The sequence below is a fragment of the Oryx dammah genome, unplaced genomic scaffold, assembly GCF_014754425.2.
Source record: "Oryx dammah isolate SB20612 unplaced genomic scaffold, SCBI_Odam_1.1 HiC_scaffold_25, whole genome shotgun sequence".
NCBI lineage: Eukaryota > Metazoa > Chordata > Mammalia > Artiodactyla > Bovidae > Oryx > Oryx dammah.
The window spans coordinates 82,802,334-82,810,785 of record NW_024070209.1 but is presented as its reverse complement, the minus strand read 5'-3'; the positions used below and the strand labels follow the sequence as shown (position 1 = coordinate 82,810,785).

General features: G+C 43.5%; 1 pseudogene; it reads left to right on the top strand.

Annotated features, from left to right (window-relative positions):
- Positions 1-393: 393 nt before the first annotated feature.
- On the top strand, positions 394-3,332 carry LOC120852287 (annotated as a pseudogene).
- Positions 3,333-8,452: the final 5,120 nt, after the last annotated feature.

The following is an 8,452-nucleotide window of genomic DNA, read 5'->3' as shown; positions in this document are numbered from 1 at the left end:
ATTGAGCCATCTGGGATCAAGGGCATTTTGGACACTGGGCAGTGGTGGAGTGGGGATGAAAAGAAGGGAGATTGCTTCTCAAATGGACTCAAGTGATATTTATGTTTTATAACTTGCTGACAAGGTAAGCTAAACTCCAGCCCTGTCCCTCTCAAAAAGGTGACTTTAAAAAGCACACTTTAGAAATAATCTAATTCTGAAAATGTGTTGTCCTGGGTTTATGGGGCTCTAAACAATTTGTCATACAAGGTATAGTAAGCATAGCTCCATCGAGGATGCTAAGGCCTGGCTAACCCCAGAGTGAAGTTCAAGAGTCCAGTAATTCAGAGGAGCTGCCAAGAGGGACCAGGAAGGTAAAGGGCCAGGAAGTCAAGTACAAGCTGTGTCCTAAGGATGCCCAGCATCAAGCGGGAGAAACTCACGTCAGTCACCAACTGTGAGGACTGTGCTTCAGCCAATAACAGAGGACAAAGTCCAGGTAGTGGAAGCCAGGTAGATCCTGCAGAACATGAGAAATGTGAACAAATCATCACTGGGACCAGGTCTGGAAAATCCACAGTTTATTGACAAACTCCTGGCCCTTGGGGTTTTGCCACATGACTGAACCGATAAACGGACGCTGCAGATTATCTATGGGAATAGCAGTTCTTTTTCTTCCTTTTCACAAAAATATGACAAATCATGTCACAATGTTGGCAAGAGTGAGAGTCACTGGGGAATCCCCAGGGGACCTCTTCAGAAAGTGATCAGTAGAATCATCCTCTTGAGAAAGAAGATCTGATGAGACCTTTTGTGTTTTCAAATTTTTAAGAGAAAGCTCACCCCCAGGAAGGGAAAAGAATGGGGAGATCTAGGTTCCTAAAGTAACAAACAATTGCCTGAACATGTTTTACCTCTAACACTTGGAGAGGTGGCTATGCTTAAAAACTCCAGCTCAAAGTGTTTGTTTTCTGACATTAGAGGCCAACGTAGAAGCACTAGCTGTGGACACATCTCTGTCGTGGGTCAGCCTTCTGAGCCCCCGTCCTGACAGCTCAAAGTTTCTGCTGGAGAGACCCTGCCTCCTCACCATCCTGCATTCCTGACGTCCTTGTCAATAAGTGGCAGCATGACCACTGGTCTGCCTCAGCCCAGATCTTTGCTGAGTGCCCTTTCAATCAAATGTTGTTGCTAATGTGGCTGTTGCCTCTTCCCTGAGCACAGCACAGGGGAATGGGCAGCCCCACGCTGAAGACTCACTGCCGTGGAGAATGACAATGTCCTGGATCTGTAGCCGCTGTGGGAGGGGGACTTGGAGCAGTTACTGTGCAAAGATGCAACTCACCAAGGTCACCTCCTCCTCAGCCACCAGCACCTCCTCTGGCAATCAGAGAACGCCCTTCCCCTCCCATCCTCAGGAGTACTGCAAGACCCAGTACTCAGAGGAGGAAGATTATATAGGGGAGGACTGACTGTCAGGGCTGCTACTCATTATCACTGGGAGATAGGAGTGGGGCTGGGGCCGGGAGGGGGGAGCATTTGTATTCTAGAGACAGAAGCTTCATAGTAAGCACACTCCATTACCATGTAGGGGGCATCCCTGTTTCAGAACAAATAAATTAATGAATTGATGGATGGATAAATTACAAGAGATCTGTCCTGTTTTAGAAGCACCAGCAGAATACACAGGTCTTGACTTTAGCCACTCCTATTTCTGTAAGAAGTGACTTTGGCAGCCTTGACTAAGACCTCAGAAAAGTTTGTTCAGATGCAACATGACTGGTTCTGAGCCATTCCCTAGGGATGCGGAATGTGAGGCCTAGAACCCATCGTCTCAGCAAGAGGCTTATCCGAGCTCATCTGTGTTAGCAATGCCAGGACTCGATGCTGAAAGCAGTGTTTGGCAGCTGTTTGGAAAGGCATCTTGAGTGGAGAGCATGTCCTGGCTTGGCCAGCAGGAGATTCAAGTTCAAAGCACAGCCCCACATACGACCCGTGAGAACTCAACAGGAAAGCGAGAAAGATTTGCCTCTTGCACTTTTAATTCTCAAAACAGAGCCCAGTGTTGTTGTTGTTAGTTAGAGTCATGTTAGAGTCATGTCTGACTCTTTGCGACCTCATGGATTTTAGCTCACCAGGCTCCTCTGTCTATGGGATTCTCTAGGCATGAATACTGGAGTGAGTAGCCATGCCCTCCTCCAGGGGCTCTTCCTGACCCAGGGATCGAACCCAGGTCTCCCCATTGCAGGCATATTCTTTACTGTCTGAGCCACTAGGGAAGCCCTTGATGTAGGAACTCAATAAAGCGAAGAAGAGGGAAGAGAGAAACAGGGACAAAGGAGAAACTGCTGGCCTCCCTCATGAACTCGCTATGGTGAGCCCTCAGGGAGAAAGCAGGTAAGATGTTTTGTGGATCAAACATTGCTGGGTAAGTTTTGTGGGACAAAAGTTAGCCTCTAAACATCACAGTTGGAAGTTTAGTTAAAAGTCTGACAGTTTCGTTTTCAAAAGTCAAGGGAACTTGGTGAAGGTGCAAAACACCAGCAGCTGCTATAGCCACAGTCCTGTTTTCAGCTCCACGACATTGCCTTTGGCCAAGCACAACATCTCTGAGTCATCTCTGAGTTCAAAGTATTTAGCAAACAATGTCAAGGCAGAGCCACCAGAAGCAGGCACCTGATTTCCATGACAAATATGGCAATGCTGTATTAGCTAATGGAGCCACTTTCTGCGTTGCCCGATGGGCATATCAGTTCAGTTCAGTTCAGTCTGACTCAGTCCTGTCTGACTCTTTGTGATCCCATGGACTGCAGCACGCCAGACCTCCCTGTCCATTACCAATTCCCAGAGTTTACCCAAACTCATGTCCATTGAGTCGGTGGTGCTATCCAACCATCTCATCCTCTGTCATTCCTCTTCTCTTCCTGACTTCAATCCTTCCCACCATTCGGGTCTTTTTAAATGAGTCAGTTCTTCAAATCAGGTGGCCAAAGTATTGGAGTTTCAGCTTCAGCCTCAGTCCTTCCAATGAATATTCAGGACTGATCTCATTTAGGATGGACTGGTTGGATCTCCTTGCAGTTCAAGGGACTCTCAAGAGTCTTCTCCAACACTACAGTTCAAAAGCATCAATTCTTTGGCATTCAGCTTTCTTTATAGTCCAACTCTCACATCCATACATGACTACTGGAAAAACCAAAGCTTTGATTAGATGGACCTTTGCTGGCAAAGCAATGTCTCTCCTTTTTAATATGCTATCTCCGTTGGTCATAACTTTTCTTCCAAAGAGCACACAAATTGGAACAGAATGAAACCTTGGTGGAGTCACCCCAAAGGAATGGAGAAATCAGTAGTCATCCCAGCTGGTTTAATATTGAGCTGTTTCAAAACCAACTCATAACTGATGCCAAAAGAATAGTGTACCCATTAAAATATGGCATGAGTAAAGATTTACAAAATAAACGTTTAGAATATCTTCTGGAAGGATCCTCCCAGGAGTTTCCTATATGGAACAAGACCCAGTTTATACAGCTGATGTGCTTGGTCACAATCCCCCTCCTTTGGAACATGAGGGGTTGATTCCCCTGGGGCCAACTCTACCGAGACTCTACCAAGAAGTAAACATCTGCCCATGTTCACAGGCCCCTATTTACACTGTGTCAGGAATAAATGTAGCTGGTGGCAGAGGAAGGCTATCTGGGATGGCACCATGATTGGATGGGAGGGACAAGGAGATATGGGGCTGGCAGTGGGATGTGATACCAAGCCAGGGAGACCCATGCCTAGCTATACTCAGGGCTAAAGAGCATCTTTAAAGAGAAACACATTCTTAACCATTTGTTAGGTTTTCAGCAATACAGTTGGGTGGACAAGAGAACAGGTTCTACAGCCAGATTCTACCTAAGTTCCAACCACGACTTTGTTTTTCTAGCTTCAAATCTGGCTGAGTGATGAAATTTCTCAATGGGGTGAATAGGGGTGTATGATACTATCTGCCTTGTCAGCTTGTTGACAAGGCCCTGGGGCTGGCCACAGCCATAGATCAAGTGTTTGGTAATCATCTGCTCTGTTGAAGGTTCCGCACTGTTGTGCCCAGGTCAAATGCTTGAATCAAAGTCAAAAAACTGTGACAAAAAAGTGATAGGCATGTTCACAAACAATATGTCCTTTGGCCACATGTATCTTGGTCTTCACCAACAAGAACCATAAGGAAGAATTGTTTTCCGTATGACAGACATGAAAACTGAGGTCATAACTGGTGTTCAGTGCCACAGCTGATAAACATGCCAGTCTAGAGTCCACGGAGACCTGCTTCTTGGAAAACAGCACAAACAAGGGCTGTGTTTGTAAACAAAAATCTTACCACAGCCTGAAGGATCTGTGCAGACAACATGGTAGCATTTTTTTGTTTTTGCCACACCATGTGGCATGTGGGATCTTAGTTCCCTGACCAGGGATCAAACCCAAGTCCCCTGCATTGGCAGCATGGGGTCTTAATCACTAGACCACCAGAGAAGTTCCAAGGTGGTTGTTTTTGAAGGAGATATTAGTCTGATTCCAACAGCAGCAGGAAACACAGTCAGTTCTCTGTATCCACAGATGCTGTACCACACCATCTTATATAAGGAGCTTGAGCATCTAAAGATTTGGGGATCCTCACAGATTTCTGAAACCAGTCCCCCTGGATACCGAGGGACAACTACAGTCAGCAGCTGTAGATAGAACATTCTCCTAAAACTACAGAGGCAGATCACCAGGTATGGTAGCTACAAGTGGGGACCTCTGAGGCAGAGGCTTTTAAAAATGCTGCTCCTAATCTTTAATGAAAGATAGAAGCTGAAAATTCAAAGATCCTGTTTAAAAATGTTCTTTCAGTTTTGCCCAGCTGAGCAAGAAAAACATCTAACCCAAAACCTGGGAATATCTGGGGATGTCAGATTTTGGCTACAAACCAGGAAAAGAGGAATAAGGTCTTTGAGAAAGGTCTGATGAGTCTCTCAACTCCTGGTCCACCAGGAGCTATGCCTAGCGAGGGTCCTCTCCTCCATGCTAGATGGAGATCAGCAGAGAAGAGCTCTGGAAGTTTGAGGAAGGGGAAACACCACATGGCACGGATTCATCCCTAACCCTTATCTGTATGCCTCAAAAGTCTCTCTGGAGAAGCTCTCTGTCTATGGTGGCAAAGGGAGAAGACATTTTCATTCCATGTCTTACAGACCTGCTTCTTTGCTGATACAGGGAATCCCACTTCCTGGCCCTCAACTCTGCTGGACAGGCACTAATGATTTTATGCTTTCATTTTACTTCTTTGAATAGGAGGAAGATGATCACCAATAATGTATATGAACATGTTTATCAAAAATAGAGCGCTATACAAAAGTGTATAAGAGAACATCCCTGGTGGACCAGCGGTTAAGTATTCACCTTGCAATGTAGGGGATGTGGGTTCGATCCCTGGTTGGGGAACTAAGTTTCCACATGCCATGGAGCACCTAAGCCTGCATACCACAGCTAGAGAGTCCACAGGCCACAACGAAAGACTCTACATGACGCAGCAAAGATCCTGCATACTGCAACTAAGACCTAGTCAACTAAAATAAAAAAAAGAATAAATAAATAAAATAAAATGCTCTAAAAATGTGTAAGGAATGATTATAAAGATAAATGTTATGAAGCAAAAGGAAAAATCTTAAATTTTAATAACAGAAGAGTAAGTAATGAACTACGGCTTATCTGCATGATAGAGGGCTAGACGGCCATTAAAAGTCATTTTATGATGAACTTCTTAAGATGAAAGAAACTTTTCATGGGCTAATGCTATCTGAAAATCTTACACTGCACATCTACAATTAAGTTAGATGGATAGACGGAGATATGGATGGATGGAAATGGAATCAATGGGAAGGAAAGGGAATGGGAGAAAATGATAACTATATATATATATATATATATATATATATATATGATTTACCTCAGAATGGGTGTACCAGAGCTGAGCTTTATTTTCTCTTTTATTTTTATTTCTTCCATTCTACCTTGCTTTTGGTTCTGAAAGCCATTCAAAGTTGTTTACAGCATACATACAAGATAAGATCAAGTTTGAGGAAATGCAAGCAGGTGAGGAATAAATATAAGGAAGATAAGTTACAGCCAGCAGGGTGGCTGGTATATGGGATGAATTCTGTGAAGCTCTACACAGTAAATAGAGACGGACCACACATTCACCCCTGAGTTTTCCAGCCACCAGCACAGAGAGGGAGACACGGGAGGTGGTATGACCTCTATTTCATTTGGAGGACAATGAAGCATTCCCAAGAAAATAAAGCAAAATGATTCCATTTAAGAAAACAGGAGAGAAAGTTCTCCCATGTCCTCTGCTCAGCAGGACACTGTGGACACTGGCAAATGGTGGGGTGAAGTTTGTCATCCTCTGTGACCCAGTGAGTCACCTCCAGGGGATCCAAGAAGCCATTATGTTATCTGAGGGCACAGTGCCAAAGTAAACGAACAGCTGCTTTGGATGGAGGGTCACTATTGCTATAATTCTAGGCTTTAGGCTGACTGCTACAAACTGTCTCATCAAATCCTCATTCCTCACAAACGTGGGAACACTTTAGAGAATAACTCAGACTCAGTGAGCAGGCAAAGGGCAGGGTCGGAATTCTGATTCTCCACCCACAACACAGTTCACCATGACGCTCTGTGCTGGGCTGTGCATAGTCGCTCAGTCGTGTCTGACTCTTTGCGACCCCATGGACTGTAGCCCGCCAGGCTCCTCTCTCCATGGGATTCTCCAGGCAAGAGCACTGGAGTGGGTTGCCATACCCTCTTCCATGGGAGCTTCCTAACCCAGGGATCAAACCCAGGTCTCCAGCACTGCAGGCAGATTCTTTATCATCTGAGCCACCAGGGAAGCCCATCATCACATTCTATTGCTTTTCAATCCAGAAGAAAAGCAAGGCTCCATACAGGCCAGTGGCACAATACCAACATAAAGCTCAGTGAGAAATCCCTAGAAAGGATCACTCTTCTCCTTTTAGTATTTCCAGGTTTTAGCCAATGACTAGGCTTACTCTTCCAATTGTCTGACCTCTTGGATTCCCTGCACCACATCTGAAGCCCTCCTGACTTGCACTGCTCCCAACTGACTTGCAGAGTTCTTGAGGCATCTCTTTCTCTCTACCTGACAAGGGACCTCCCTTGGAATTCAGAAAATCACCTTGGTTTCTAAATAAGCTCCTCCTTATCCTGCAGCTTCTACAATTCAAATATAAAGCCCATCAATAAACTCTTTCAAGGAGGTGCATCTTCAAAATGAAATTAAATCAACTGTGAATACATCACTGAGCCCTCCTACAGTCCTTCTCTGCCTCATCTCTGCCTCATTTATCTCCTTGACCTCTCACCTCATCCTTTTGAGCACATGTTCTATTAGACCCAAAAGGTGGAAGAGGGAGGGAGTCCCAGGAATTTAAAATATTAAATTGACCAAAACAACATTAATAGAATTGGTAATGTTGATAGGAAATAAGTGCCCTCATATATTCACATTTGGAGTACAAACAAGAATAGCCTTCATTCTTGAGGGCAGTTTTATAAAGCATGTGAACAGTGTTGACAGTATATAGAGCCTTTGACCCAGAAATTCCATTTGAGTAGATTGTCCTAAGGAGACAAGGATAAATGAAGGCAAATTTTAGCTGGTAGGAAGTTTTCTAGCACTGTTCTAAGAAGGCAAGCCTGGAAACCAAGTATCTAAAAATAAAAGTTTGTTTAAATAAATTGGGGTCTATCTTTAGAAAGTAATAGCACTGTATCCACATCAAAGCGACATGCACACATTGCTATATTTAAAATAATCACCAAGGACCTACTGTATAGAATGTGGAACTCTGCCCAATGTGATGTGGCAGCCTGGATGGGAGGGGAGTTGGGGGAGAATGGATACCTGTATATGTGTGACTGAGCTGCTCTGCTGTGCACCTGAAACTATCACAACATTGTCAATAGGCTATACTCCAATATAAAATAAAACGCTTTAAAAAAGCAATGTTGTAAAGCAAACTGGATTTATTGACTTCAAAATTATTTTTGTTTTTTATGTATTTAAATTAAGAAAATTGGGTAACAAAACCATTTGTGTATCATGATTCTCATTTCTCAAATAAACATTGAATATGTATGTGTAAGGAAAAAAAATCTAGAAAAATATAAAGATACTCTAAAGTGTTGATAGTAGTTATTTCTAGAGTTGTTATTACCAGTAGATTTTAATTTCTTCTTTTTGCATAAATGTTTTTTAAACTAACTTATAGTAAAGATGAATTACTCTGTAAAAAAAGAAAGAAAGAAAGAAATTTAAAAACCAAATAGGCAAAACACACCAAGGCCTCAGTGTTGCATTTCTGTATACATTGAAGAAAAGAGCCAAGATACAGAGTAAAAAGCTGATAAAGCCAGGTGAGAACATTCT